Source organism: Cupressus sempervirens, chromosome 8, assembly GCF_028749045.1.
Source record: "Cupressus sempervirens isolate cs-2001-9-10 chromosome 8, ASM2874904v1, whole genome shotgun sequence".
In the NCBI taxonomy this organism is placed as follows: domain Eukaryota; kingdom Viridiplantae; phylum Streptophyta; class Pinopsida; order Cupressales; family Cupressaceae; genus Cupressus; species Cupressus sempervirens.
Genome location: NC_143125.1, coordinates 433,952,179 through 433,966,495, shown reverse-complemented (window position 1 = coordinate 433,966,495; position 14,317 = coordinate 433,952,179). Strand labels below are relative to the sequence as shown.

Here is a 14,317-nt window from a genome sequence, read left to right as displayed (position 1 = left end):
CACTAATCCATTAATTGACTTTGTTGTAAGGGTGAATTCACACAAGTTTTACCAATCTAGTAGATTGAATATTGTGCCCTATATAGTTGTGGATGTGGGATACAAAATTGTCAAGAAAGATGACACTTATGATCTAGTAGAGCTATAATTACAACAATTAATGGAGAACCTTGGAGCAATCAGAAAGACAAAGAGTGCACAATGTAAATTTGGTTCCATATTGATTTATATATTCTTTATGTGCAAAAAAAATTCCCCTCATTTGGCACTATGAGATGGAAAACCAACAGATTAGTAGTAGTATAGATTGGAGAGTACATTGAGAAATTAGGAGAGAATTTTGAATCTTTGATGACAAGTTATTTTGAAGACTTCAAGAAGTCAATGAAGGAAATATTGAGAATACCATTATCCTTAGTTGAGAAACACTATGATGACTTATGTTTTCTTGTGGATGTTGATTATACATTTGTACAAGCTACTACACCAAGGGTGAGATGGTTGAGACCCTTAAGTTATGAAATAAATGTGGATGAGACCTCTACAACTATAATAGCTTTATTGGCAGAAGAGGTAGATAAAACTACAAAGGTATTTGGAAATTATGAGATGGTAAAGTCCAAAATTACCATGGAATTGAAAACTACCTCTTCCATGAAGAAAAAGGAGAAGATAGTGAAGAAACTGAAAGCTAAGTTTGGAGAGGGTGTTGAGGAGGAAGAAGAAGAAGAAGAAGAGGATGAAGAGGAATAAGAAACCCAAGCACAAGCACCATTTGCATTAACTTAGGGTATGGGAGAAGACCAAGAAGAGTAGGAAACTAAAGGTGACAAGGGAGAAGAAACAAAGGAAGCACCTACTCTTGTCGAGCCAAAGAAGAGGAAGGCTAAGGCTCAACCAGTAACTAAAGCTAAGAAGGTAGCTAAGTTGAGTCATCCCAAGCCTATACACCTACTACTAGAGCTAGTGCATGTGTAACAGCCCAAAAGACCAAGGAAAAGAAAAAATAAATAGAACAAGGAGGTCAAGAGTATAAGAGACCAAGAAGAAAGAATGTGGCACAAGCCGAGTCAGATGAAGAGAAAATTGATTCAAATGACAATAGCCAACTTAAGGTGGTGAGTCATAATCCTTTGTTAGATCTTGAAAATTTATGAGAAAATGTTAAGAATAGTGTAGACATGTTAGGATTTAGTCATGTTGGTTTTGATAATTTGGGTAAGGTAGAGAAAAATCAAGTAGAGGAGGCCATATATGTCATGGTGGAAAAATTCAACATAGCTCCACTAGAGATTTCCAACTCAATTCCAAAGAGTCTATATGATAGAGTTGAGTAGAAATGGAACTATTGTCTAGACTTGGAGAAACAAATTAGAGAAACATCTCTAGCCTAAGTGATGCCTAAACTAAATAAGGCACAGATTGCTAAGGTAGTAAAGAAATATGTAATTAGGTTCACACCTAAAAACAAAGCCTTTAGTATCTTGCAAAAAAATATTGAAGATGTTGTTAACAAGTCCACATGGATGTGGAAGCTCACTTATGGGTTGACTATAGTTAAGGAAGGAAAAAAAGAAACCATTGAAGTGAAAGATAATGAAGAAGATGATGACAAAGATGACATTGTTGGAGGAGGAATAGAAATGGAAGTAGATGACAAGGCAACATCTGAGCTAGAGTAGCTAGAAGAATAGAGTGTGCAAGACACATAATTACCAAGTGTCAGTCCTCCACATGTCACAAGTGAGAATACTAAAATAGTAATTGTCAAGGATGCTTCTAATCTATTAGCTCAAAAAATAAATCACCTTACTAAAGATAATTTGAAGAAGATATTAGATCAGTCTACAATATGTGCCAAACTTTGTGATAATCCTATTTTGGTTAGTATGGATGAGCTACAAAATTCAATGACTGATGTTGCAAAGGAAAAGGTGAATCTACAAGAACCACCTTTGATCATCCCTCAAGTCCCTAATGTAGAACCTTTGGTCCAAATGCCAAAAGATACATCTAACAAGGTTGATACAATTTCCAAGATTGATACAATAGAGAAGAGCATAGTGGGAACACAAGTTAGATAGACTTATCTACACCTATAGCACAAGGACAAGGTGCAAGTAAAGTCATTATGGTAGAATAGGGCAAGCCTAAAGAGAGTGAGATGACACCACAACTAAAGGATCAAACTATCATCCAAGCCTTGTTAACCTTACCAGTATCTGGCACTCCATCAAGTCATACTCTTTAGAAACTAAGCACAAATACTACACCACTATAGATCTCAGTGCCAAGCCTAAGTTCATCAAAGGTAGAAGAAGTGATCCAATATGGAGATGTGAGCCTTGATGAAGAAATCATTTTTCCCAAGTATGATTATGATACCATGACTATAGAAAAAATGGGCATATTGCAATAGGCCCTAGCAAGGAAAAAGCATCAATAAATGCTTAGAAGGGAGCACATGAAAAAGAAGGAACTACAAGATATTAAACACATCCTTTTAGATGCATTTAGTTTTCCAACTCTAGATGAGACCAAGCCACTAATAGAACAACTGATAGATATAATGGAGAAGGTCAATAATGAAGACCTAGATACTAAGGCAAAATTGTTAGAATGGTTAGAAAAGAAGTTCCAAAACAAATTGAATGAGAAAATATTAGGTGATATAGCACTAACACAAATTGCATTGGCAACTAAGGCTTAGAATGTGAAGAAGGTACTTGAGAACATATTCTCATTGTACACTAAATTGTGCAATCCCTCACTCTTCACCCAAGAGACCAGAAGTCACATTCTAAGTCTGGAGAGCCAAATTACTACATTAGGTGCAAAGATACCAATGAATCCAGCTCAGAGTGAGAAGAATTTTTTGACACTTCTTTGAACACAAAATCAATTAGTTGTATTGATAGTAGATGAGGCCAACATAAGGGCCAAAATGACTAGCATCTAGGAAACTCTCACCCCCCATATAGAAATTTTGCACAAGGAGCTAAGCTATACCAAAACCTTAAAAAAGAAATACCCAAATCTTTCTACCTTAGATGGTCTAGTCCACCTTTCTACCAAGCTATCAATCCAAATCAAGTCATTGGATGTAGCATTTGAGAATTGGGATGTAGCTCTTAGGATGATATTGGATGTCCATAAATATTTTCTAGAAAAACATATAATAAGTGTATATATCATTGACATAAGTGTCAAAAAGGGGGAGAAATAGAGCAAAGGGGGAGAATGAAATAAGAGAATGGGGGAGATACTACTTTTGGGAGTAATAAAGAATAAGAATTTTGGGGAGATGCAAGGAGAGTAAGAAATAAAAGGAATAGAGAAAAGCCTAAATTAGCTAAGGGAGAGCAAGCATCAAAACATATCAGAAGTATCATATGAAAGAGTATTAGCAAAATAATGCATGAAGTCAAAGTGTATCAGTTGAAACACATTTACTTATGAGAAGTACAAAATTTTGAATACATAATAGACATATCAACTCATGAGGAGTTATCAAATTTTGAGGTATCTAAGTGATTACAAAAATTTTACATTTTGAAGTTTTGTATTAATCATGGATATTAATGTATGTTCAAGTTTTTTTGAAACTCATGTCAAAGGGGGAGATTGTTGATCTTAGATTGGTTTTGACAAGTGAGTGTTACCATACTTAAGTTATTTACTTAGTTCATGTTGAACTAGTAGTACATGATGAGAACATGTATATATTAGACTATGCCAAGTCATAGTGAGTGTTGAGCCACTCATGTGTTGAGTCACTCAAGTGTTAAGTAGATAACATATGTTAAGTGACATAGGAGCTGAGTAAATAGTGGAGGCCAAGAAATATGGGTGTCGAGTCATAGCAGAGAGATTAATGTATGCCAAGCATTAGAGACTTCAGAAGTTGAGTAAGATAGTTTTGACATATTTGTTTGTAAAGGCACAAACAACTATGTAAACCATTTTTGACCTAAGTTAAGATTAAATTTTGATATTTTGAAGATAAGGATGAATCTCTAGTTAGATTCCCTGTGCAATTACATGTAACCATTTAGAAAATGGGAAGGATTAAACAGAAAAATGGATGAATCTCAGCCATAGATTTATACCTAACCCTAAGTCACCAAAGTCTTCTTAAGGAGGACAAACTTTGAATTCTCTATGAGTGAATGTGTAAGGAATTAAGGAAGTACAGAGAGAATTTTGCATGCACAAATAGAGAATTCATGGTGGTTTAGAAGTTATGAAGTGAAACAACATTGCAAAATCAATTAGAGCAAAATAGAGGAAAGGAAAAGGATACATAAAAGAGACATCTGATCAAGAAGGATCAAGAAGACATCAGTTTAGAGGTGATCTATTATCAAGCAAGCAAGTGCTAAGTGCATGATCAAAGCTGAGACATTCTCATAGGTGATTTCAATCAAAATCTCTTAATAGAGTAGTCCTAACAAATTATATGAAATCCTCTAACAAGGTGCTTACTTAGTTGTAAGTTAAAGTCCTTTAGCAAGGCACACTTCTAATAGGGTGTTGAAATCCTCTAACAATGTAAGACCTAATAGTCTTTATAAGCTTTTAACAGGGCAAACTTTTCATAGGGTAGATCATGTTTCATGGTCAAAACATTGTAACCTTCATTAGATACACTTTATTACTATAGTAGTGAAGATTTGTGGGTGTCATTCCCACCCCAATTTTACCTTCTCATTGGAGGGTTTTTGGGTAATAATATGTGGTTTCATATGTGTATTATTTCTTATGTGTTTACATGATTTAAATGTATATGCTTTATATGTTATTTCAGTTTACACATTGAATGTATGAGATGGATGTGTGGTGAAAGTTTTTATGGGTTCAAGGTTAAACTACTTATTCACCCCACCCCTCTTAGAAGTTTACCTTTCCTATTTTAATTCCAAAAAGACTTCACCTCTTGAGTCCCCCAATTATCCAAAGGCTACCAAGTTGCAACTAGTGCAAACTGAGTCATAGTCAAAAGCTACTGAGTTGTTGCCAGAGCAAACTGAGTCTAATGGACTCGAGTCACAAACTGTGAGACTTGAGCTTAATACAAAAGATCATAATGAGGCTAATGGAAAAATTTCTAAATCCAATTTACCTATGTTAGAAAAATATTTCAAAAGACACCATGCACCTAATCAAATCATTGGAGACAAGTCAGATGGAACAATGACAAGAAACAAATTGAAAGGTATGTGTTTTCTTACTAAGTTTGAACCTATATTAGTTAAAGATGCTTTGGATAATGAAAGTTAGATTAAAGCCATGAATGAAGAGATAGATAGATAGAGAGGAATAAGACCTAGACTCTTGCTCCTAGACCCAAGGATAAAACTATAATTAGAACAAAGTGAGTTTTTAGAAATAAGTTGAATGAAGATGGAGAGGTTTCTAGAAACAAAGAAAGGTTAGTATGCAAAGGCTATTCTTGAGAAGAAGGTATTGATTATGGTGAAAAAATTTCTCCTGTTGAAAGATTAGAATGTGTTATAACTTTACTTTCTTATGCTGCACATAAGGGTTCTAAAATTTATCAAATGGATGTGAAATCTGCTTTCTTGAATGGAATTCTTGAAGAGGAAGTTTACATAGAACAACCAAAAGGTTTTTTAGATTCTAGAAAAAAGGATATGGTTTGTAAACTACATAAGGAATTGTATGGACTCAAGAAAGCTCCCAGAGCTTGGTATGAAAGACTTCATAACTACTTGATAAAGATTGATTTTTAAAGAACAAATGATAATAGTAGCTTGTATATCAAAGAAGGACCAAACAAGAAAATTGTATTGGCAGAAATATTTGTGGATGACACATTGTTTACTAGAAATGATGATTTATGCAAATATTTTTTTAGAAGAGATGAGTAAAGAATTTGAGATATCCATGTTTGGAGAGATAAAATTCTATGTTGGATTATAGATTCAGTAGAAGAAGGGTGGTATCTACATTACTCAATCCAAATATATCAAGGAGATACTAAAGAAATTTGGAATGGAAGATTTGAGACCATTTGGAAAACCTATGTCTATTGGACATATGCTTTTCAATAATGATGATTACAAGGAAGTAGATCAGACCACATAAAGATCAATGATTGGAAAACCACAATGTGTAGTGCATACAAGGCCTAATATTGCATTAGCAGCTGGTATGGTGGTAATATTCTCAGAAAACCCAAAATAAAATCACATGATGGCAATCAAGAGGATCATGAGATATCTAAAGAGTACTAAAGATTATGGATTATGGTACAAAAAGGGAGGAAAACTAGATTTGAAGGCCTTTAAAGATGTCAATTAGGAAAGAAGTGTTGATGATAGGAAGAGCACCAGTGGTAGAGCATTCTTTCTTGGTAAAAGACTAGTCTCTTGGACAAGTAAGAAGAAAAATTATATTTCTTAGCCTGTAGTAGAAGTAGAGTATGTGGCAATAGTAGTTAATTACTCCAATGTTATGTGGTTCAAGCAAATTTTGGTAGGTATGAAGGTAGAGATCAAGGACCAGTGGTTATCTTTTGTGATAATATTGGTGTTATTAATATATCAAAGAATCGTATGATGCATACCAAGACCAAGAACATCACTATAAAATATCATTTTCTGAGAGAATTGGTGCAAGATAAAGAGGCAATATTGCAATATATGAATACTAAAGAACAAATTGTAGAAATATTCACTAAACCATTACCTAAGGGTGAATTTTTGTATCTAAGAGGTAAATTAGGGGTCATTCCCCTATCTGAAGCAAACTAAATGAAGTTTAGTGATGCATCAACCAAAACATGTTGAAGATCAGTTAGTTGATGTAGTATTGAAAAGGGCAGAATGCATATGAATCAATACATCAAGTACATTGATATTCACTGAATATTGTCTTTGGTATGAGATGTCAAAGAGGGAGAGTTTGTTGTCATATCTCACAGAAATTTTATAAAGAGGGAGAGTATATATTTCACATAAATTTTATAAAGGATAATTATTTGCAGAGATGTTAGAAAGAGAAAGAAATTGGTCTGATATGAAAGAGGTAGAGTTTGCTATCAAAAGATGTTGAAGATAGAGGGAAAAACCAAAGGTAAAGGGAGTTCACACTAATAGAGGGAGTTCTCAAGGATGAGAATCAAAATGAAACTAAGGATACTTTCCTTAATTTATTTTTCTCTAAAAAAATTATTGTATTATGACATGTTGTGTTGCCATCAATGCTAAAGATGGAGATTGGTGAATATAATTGGTTAATTGTCTTTTGTCTTTGATGTTACACAAAATGTCATATCTTTTCTAGTTAGTGAATATCAAGGTCACTCGGGTAATGAAGATAGTTTCCTATGTCTGTCGAGCATTCTAGAGTTTGTCAAGTTTAGAAGATAGTATCAACCGAGTTCACTTGAGAGACAAAAGAGAAGTTTGTAGAACATTGAGTGTTAACCAAGCTCACTTAGTTATTAAAGGAAAAGTTGGATGGAACCAGTCTTAGCCAAGTTCATTTGGTTACCAAAGGAACTTTGTGAAGATGCGTTGTTAGCTGAGTTCACTTGGTTAACACAGGAAAATTATTTTTGAGTTTGTGTCTATTGAGTAGGGTTAGCTAACAAAAGATTTTTTATTTTGGCATATTGAGTTCTATAGATTTTTTTGTTGGTTCTAGCTGATTGAGGAGATGAATATTAATTATTCTAAGCTGTATTCAATCTGACTTGACAATGTGTAAAGTATTAATGAAAGGTCAAGTTGAGAATTGAATGTGTGTAAGTGAATTAGAAAATATAAGATGCCAAGAGGAAGTGAATTAGAAGGATAAGCACACAAGTACAAAAAATATATATATTACTAAATAAACTACTAAAAATTGTAGATATGTGACTAATTTTGATCATGTGACCAATGGTAGTTTATCGCTGGGCATTTATCTCCCAACCAAATTTATGACTAAACTATTTTAATCATTCATGAGGTCATTGATTTAGTTGTTTATTGTTGTTACTTGGTAATTTATTTGGAAATGTTGATAGTTTATTTGGTAGTATATTTGGTAGTTTTTGGGGTAGTAGATATGGTAGTTGATTTGGTAGTATATTTGGTAGTTTTTTGGGTAGAATATATGGTAATATATTTGGTAGTTTATTTTGTAGTTTATTTAATCATTAATTTAGTCATATTAGGGCATGATGGAATTGAACCACCATCCTCCTACTTATAAAGCAGGTGCTCTTCCATTGAGCTAGTAGCCTTTTAAGAATAATGCAAAAAATTGACAAAGTTATCTTCCCAACATTAGATCTACCTTGATCATGGTCACTATAACATGATATACTCTTCTGAAAGAACACAAATTTTAGTTATTATGAAAAATAATAATCTAAATCTTTATTAATAACAATTCAACAATTTTAAATTCTTCAGTTCAAGCATTTTAAAATTATATTTCATGTCAATTGCACTTCTTTAAATTATTGTAGTGGTAGACTCTTATAAAATATAATTTGGAGCACTTTGGCCACACACAAGTATTGCTTCTTGTGCTAACTTCTCAGAAAAATATACAAATGATTATGCAATTTATGTCAAGAAAATAGACCTTTGCATTAAATAAAAACATCAAACCCCATTTAAAAATTACATTTATTAAAAACTATGAAATACAATCAATTGAAATACTCACTTTTTTAACATATGGAGGTGCCAAAGGATCAAATATTTCCTCTTCCTTATGGTCAAGTGGGTGCTAAAAGTGTTCATTACACTTGATGTTGATATTTATTGAACATTAGTCGATAAAAAACATATAAAAAATGGGAATTTGATAAAAATAAGGCACATGAAAAGTAATTTTTTATCAATGATCTACAATTAAGTTATTCCTAGTAATAGGGAAAGTGGTGCCAAGTCATAAATGTAACAAATAACTACATAATATGTTTATAATAAATTGCTTAAAAAAACCTATAACAAAAGGCAATAATGGACTAATAAAGTCTAGTAGGCAATGCCTATGCTTTGTATTGTTCATATTTAATATGTTTTGTTTGACTTCATTTACCCTTATAGACCTTACACATATCATTTGAGTGTTTTCTATTTTGAGAGAGTAGTCAAAGTAAAATGAGTAATATCATATCAACCCTTTCACACTCCCTTGAGATTTGGCAATCCAATAAGAACAAGTATAGCATATATTCACTGCTAAAAATCTAAGTACTAACTTTTATTTAAATTTTTTTTTTAATCATTAGTTTGGATATTTAGATATTTAAGATTTGACAAAGTAATAAGAATAAATGATAATAATAGTAAAAGTATCGTTATGTTACTAAAATAATTTTATTAGCATTATTTTATTTTATTTTACAAAATAAGGAATCTTTTCTCTTATATCTATAGAAAAAAGTAACATCTTATTATGAAAATGATTTTTTTTAATGACTTGTCTCAAATAATATGGAAACTTCCATTAATATATTACAATATAGAAATACATAGAAAGTTTCATTTTATACTCAATAAAACAATATTACATTCTAATACTAAAAATATTCTTTTATTTTTTCATAACTAATTTATAGATCAAATCTTAATTTTACAAATAAATCTTCATAATTATTTTGGAGAATTTTTTCTATCATTAATTTTCTTTCCTAATTTACAAGATTTTGAATATCAATATCACGATATAAAATAGAAACAATTCTATTAAACTTCACTTATTTTTTAAGATAAAATAAATTAAATAAGCTATTTTTTAAAATAAAATAGAAATATTTCTAATATATCTTTTAAGATTAATTTACAATATGAAATAAAACAATTTTTATTCTATCTTATTTTACATTGACAAAATAATTTTTTTTTAAAAAAATTGATTTTAAATTCACTTAGTCAAGGATGTCATTTAATTCACCTATTTATGGTGGTTGTTTATGTTTCATTTTTCTACAACATATGTTAGTAGTTAATCTTGTTATGAATAATGCATAGAACTTGGATGATCTATTCTAAAAGGGTGTAGCTTGTAAAAATTGCAAAAAGGTTGAGAACAAAACAATGTAAAAAGATATCTAGATCTCCAAGTCAAAGCATCATGGTTGATCTCTATAATGTAGTGGTTACATAGTAAGGAAGGTCTACATGATACCAATAGAAGATAATGTGCATGACTACAAAGATATTTTTTATGAGTTTTCTTCAAACAATAGCAGTGAAATCTTATGTATGGGATGCCATGGCAATAAAAGGTATACAAAAGAAAATCTTAAGAAAGTTCATCAAGGTATAGGAAAGTGTACTTAGGAGCTTTATATATGCAATTATTGGTAAGAATAATGAATAGAACATACTCACATGTCTATAAGAGAGTACCAGGGCACCTAACTACTATAGAAGTTAGAAAGAATCAAATACTAATAGAATCAAACTTCAACACAACCATTTTGTGTTGACAATTGAACTATGTGTGCTAAACCTTTCATTTGTTATAAAATACATGTGCTCAGTTTTTCATTTAACAAACTAGAAAAAGTCATTTTTAGAAAATTATGGCCTAAACAAAATTAAGGATTTTGCCAGCAAGAGACCTGAACAAAACTGCTTTGGGAAAAACCCAGAATTTGATTTTTCAAATTCCTTCTCTATGTTTCAAAAAAATGGGATGCAATATGACTAGTTTATCTTTTTTTAAATCCATTCTATATAAATTACTTTTTTGATGAAGTGCAACCACACTCAACAAGGTCATCTACACTAGATAGAAAAAATTTAAGTAATGCAAACAAGTATGATCTCCTAACTAGTGAAAAAAACATAGAGCTACTTCAACTGTAAAGCCAGATTGAGGTGTTGCAAAAAAATATGGTAGAAAAGGAGGAGCTTCTGAAGTCTTTAAAAATTTGTGTCATTTAGATAGAAATAATGCAAGTCAAGGTGGAAGAACTTCAAATGTAAAGGGTAGCATGATCGAATCTGCACATCTTCAACTTTGGCATAAGAAGAATGAGTTAGCATATGTTAAGTCACTTTTGAGGAAGGTTGAAGAGGATTCACATGCATACAAGAAGAAGGCATAGAAGGTCTAGGATAATCTAAATGGGTTGCAAGGCTAAATTTCTATTGTTGTTTCATTTTTCAAAATTCTCAAAGAGAAGTCCCCAATGAATAAAATAGAAGAGGTTCACTCATCTAAAAATCCATATGTGGATCCTAGCTTATCATCACATAATTCCCAACTAAATGGCCATCATAAGGAAGAGATAGAATATGAGGATTTTATTACTTCCTCTGAGGTAGAAAAAATAGATATGAAGGCTATGGAGAAGGCAAGGAAAGATACAAGTGACAAGGCTCTATCTGTAGTAGCAGATCTTAGGTAACAATAACATCAATCATTGTTGAAACCATCTTTTGAGAATATCCTAAATGGTGATCTATGAGATAAATCCTTTGTATTTCTAGTTTGCTAAGAAATTAATATAGCTTTCACTATATTGGCATCCATAAAGTCTAGAAGGTTGATGTGAATAAAATAAGCTCTCCTCTAAATTAGATTTGGTTGGACATTATTGAGGTTGATCAGTAAAGTATGGTAGTACTGATCAAGATGTGATTCAAAAGTTGTGATATATTACCTTAAAAATGGTCACATATGAGCATGGGGTGGTGTTGGGCATAAATGCTAATGGATGTTTTGGGGATCTGGTCCATTTATTTGATTGATATGGGTTCTAAAAAAATATTTTTCTAATGATCTTTTTCCACTTATTGTAAATTCAACTTGGGGAATGCTTGCTACAATGTATCATGCAAAGACCATTTTAATTATCAAAATAATTGGATTATCAACTGAAAAAACTTACTAGCTAGATTCTCATTTACTCAACAAGTTATGCATTGCCAATTTCAGGGTGCTTCCTTGAATTTGAACTTCTCGTGCATTAGAAATAAAAATGTTTGCAAACTATGATGTACTCATGTCTTTTGCTAAGCCAATATAGTTAGCACTAAGAAGTTACAAGATGGTGACTGAAAGAAAGAAACCACTTCTATAATATTTAAAAAAAATTGAAAATGGATGTGAAATTAACAATGTAGTAACACTAGTGATTACTCTATAACATAACTCATTTGGTCCTAAATGACCCTTATCTCAAAGGTTCAATGAGCTACATATTGACACATATACATAGATCAATTGAGATGAAATATTATGTGAGTACTATTTGATGTAATTCAAGTGAAAACATGGAGAGATTTAAATCTTTGTATGTAACTATAATTATAATGTTCCTTGGATTGATTTCTAAATCCTAATTTTCTAGTCTTAATGTGTAAAAAAAATTGTCCCTGCCTATAATTTAGAGTAATATAAATGGTTGCAAGTAACATTGCAAGTATTTATAATTAAAACATAATTATTGCAATTTGACTAGGTTATAGTTCTTACATTTTCCATATTTTGGTGTGGGAATTCAAAATCAATCATAAGATGGGCTTCTTATTTGTATTCTGAAAAATATCACAGAGTTAGCTATGACAAGAGTGATTGCTTGAGAGGTTTGAGCTTTCACTTGAATTTATTTCTCTTTTAATAAAAAAAATTTCTTCTTTATAGCTTTACTCTATTTCAATACTCTTCCAGTCATCCAAATTCACAATTTTCTTTGTAATTCTCTATTAATTTAAAAATTAGTACACTTACATAGTGACTATTAATTATATTATTAAGTGCAAATAAATGTCTTTTCAATATCCCACCTTAATGTCTGTAAGGCATGCCCATTGGAAAATAAATTGGACATCCTATAAACTATAGTCTCTAAGAGATAGAGGCGAGCTAAATTGAACAACATGGTAATAATATTGCATAAACCATACAAATGTTGGAATGAGAAAGGATTGTCTAAATCGCAAGGTTTAATGGAGCTTAACAATCATAACTTGGGTAGTAAATAAAATCCAACATGGGAAAATAGTAAGGAATTATAGCTTTGAGATTCCTTTGTATCATCTAAGAAGATCTAATATTAGAGGAGAAATTTAGGGAAAAAATGGGGTGTACAACATTTTAGAGGTTGGGATAATCATTCTGAAAGATGATGGGGTAGTTTTATGATACTAAAAATAACATAGATTAGAAAACACATAAACAAAAATAATATATTTCTGGATTAAGATTATGTAGACATTTTTCCTCAACATTTTAGATCAAACTTTGTCACCTGACATTAGGATAATAATAGAAAGATCAAAGAGATGTTTTCATCTCCTTAACCTCTCACTAGTCATTCTAATGATGGATCACAAGTGTGATCCAAAATGTTGATAAAACAAACCTCAACACAAACATTGATATCATTTAGAAAGAACCAAATAAAATGAAGGATAAAAAGAAAACTAAAAACCTACTTAATATAAAAACATTGAGTGCTCTATTTATATGATCTCTTGGATTAAAATTCATGTTTCATCAGTAAAAAATAGAATTAGCCAAATATAATTAATTATGTGGCATTCGACAAAAAATGGGTCTTTGTTCATTGTTTAAAGCCTCCATACTTAAAAATCAATACAAGGATTGTGAAAACTGATTTTTCTTAGGCAATGTATAAATGAAATTTTTTAAAGGTTGTTAAAGGAATTTGAGATCACATTTGGCATGCAAGAAGTCCTTTAAGATTGATGTCCAGTCCTATGAACAAAAAATCAACTTAGCATTTACAGATGCTTGATAGCCTAGAGATTATAACATCATCTAGTGAATGAATCTGGGTAGTTATTTTACACATTATTTAATAATGTAAAATCTAGCTTGAATGGATTTGGAAATACATTTGATTATGGAAAATCTACATTAAATGGTGACTAGGTGGAGCAGGTGATGTAATTGAATATCTTTGTTTGACCTTTTGATGCTTTCATTTCACTCTTCCCAAATCAATTAACATAATTTACTGAGTTCTCCACAACATTTTTTTGAATCCAGGGTCTAGTCAACCCTTTACACCTCCAAATTATAAACTTATGCTAGATGTGACAAAAAAATTATCCAAGACCAAATCCTTGAGCAATATCAACAAGAAGACTACTCAAATGTTAAAAATAGTGAGATTTCCTTTAAAACTATTGGAACTAGATGAAATCATAAGAAAGTGTCTTCTTTACATGGCACTACTGGTAGGGAGAAGGAAGCCATAATGTTAATTTGCGAAGGTTGGGGAATTTATGTTTCTAGTTGTGTGGGTAATTGGGTGCCTTAGTTTAGTGTTGTAGATTGGGTCTTTTGGCAGGTGTATTTTGACTTATAA

The 14,317-nt window shown here is 31.4% G+C and overlaps 1 pseudogene; it reads left to right on the top strand.

The window, feature by feature from the left end:
• Positions 1-11,446, top strand: part of LOC149543092 (uncharacterized) — an 85,726-nt pseudogene extending 74,280 nt beyond the window's left edge.
• Positions 11,447-14,317: the final 2,871 nt, after the last annotated feature.